The sequence below is a fragment of the Echinops telfairi genome, unplaced genomic scaffold (assembly GCF_000313985.2).
Source record: "Echinops telfairi isolate 266 unplaced genomic scaffold, ASM31398v2 ScPeMD7_7473;HRSCAF=8511, whole genome shotgun sequence".
In the NCBI taxonomy this organism is placed as follows: Eukaryota; Metazoa; Chordata; class Mammalia; order Afrosoricida; family Tenrecidae; genus Echinops; species Echinops telfairi.
Genome location: NW_022111377.1, coordinates 7,210,418 through 7,211,890, shown reverse-complemented (window position 1 = coordinate 7,211,890; position 1,473 = coordinate 7,210,418).

Sequence of the window (1,473 nt, the reverse complement as noted above, 5' to 3'; positions counted from 1 at the left end):
TTAGCCCGTGGGCATATGGGACTTTGTTTCGGACCTCTTGTCTTGTGGGTGCCTAATGAATGGTGGGCCAGAACTACCATATACTTACTATTTTAGTTCCCTCCTTGCTTTATTATGATATGTGTTAAGCTGATAGATTTTGTTATGCCATTGTGAAAGAATATTAGTGAAAGTTTTGCCCTATCACGAGCCTCCATTGTTTGTGTAAATGGTGTCCAGTAACTTAAGAGTCTAACCTGTACATGTACTGAAACCAAGTGAAGTCTGAAAGGGCAAGAGCAGGGCTGTAGTGTGGGTGGGATAAGGTTTCCTAATGAAATTCATGTATTGAATTTCATAGCTGGTCTATACTCACATCATTTCCCTTTCTCAACACTTTTAAATTATATACCATTGGCTATATTCATAACACTATCAATATAACTATCTTATGTGTCAGGGGGATGATCGATAAATGTTTTTTAACATAAAAAGACAATGATTTCTCTAAGGTGAACCAGAGACTTGTACAACCCATAGGTATATGAATAGATTTTGGGCTCACACTTAATTTTAGCCCCAATTTAAGAAGAATTAGTTTTTATGATAAGGGCCTTCTTGATACTCGCCCTTGTGAAGAGATCACTGAAGCTTTGGGTGCTAGATGGTGCCCAGTTATCAGAAGGAATCGTGTCTGGGATCATAAAAGCTTATCTTTAAACAAGGAGCCATCTAAATAAGGCATCAACCAAGTCCAATGGAAGAATCACATCAGCTGTGTGATCCAAGAATTATAAATAATAAAACCCAAATCCAAAAGAGGGAATGGTAGCAGAGCTAAATTGTCAATACCTGGTTTGCAGAGAGCTAAAGATGAGACTGGAAGGCCAAAATACGTTTGCAGGATCGTCACATGGTTTAAGCCTCTGATGAATGCCCTCTGACCATAATTCAAGGATATGAATAGCCTTGTTATCAGACAGAGAGCATTGTAAAGTCGATTATGGCAAACTAAAATGTAACATCTGATCATTTGATCTCCCTTTTAAAGTTGTTCCATTAAAAAAGACAAAGTGAAGGGGAAATGCACATGGATTAAGCCTCTGGTGGGTCCTCTTGGACCATAGACCAGGGCTCTGAATAGTCTTGCTCATGAAGAATGCATTGGAAATTTAATTACTGCAAATGCAGTTAGGCAAAAATTTAACACCTTATCATTTGATCTCCTTTATGACCCATTTTAAATTTGTTCTAGTTTTTAATGTTTTCTGCCTTATTTTTGATTAAGGTTTTTCTTTGCTTAATTTTGTTATTGTTGTTAGCTTTGTTTTTTGTTGTTTTTAACATTTTTCTGTATATGAAATCCAGGATAGGTAAATCTATAAAGACAGAATGAATGGTTGAATGGTTCCTTGAAGGTATGGCAGGAGAGGTTGGGGAGAAATGGGCAACTAATAACGCTGAGTACAAGAACAAAGAAAATGATCTAAAATT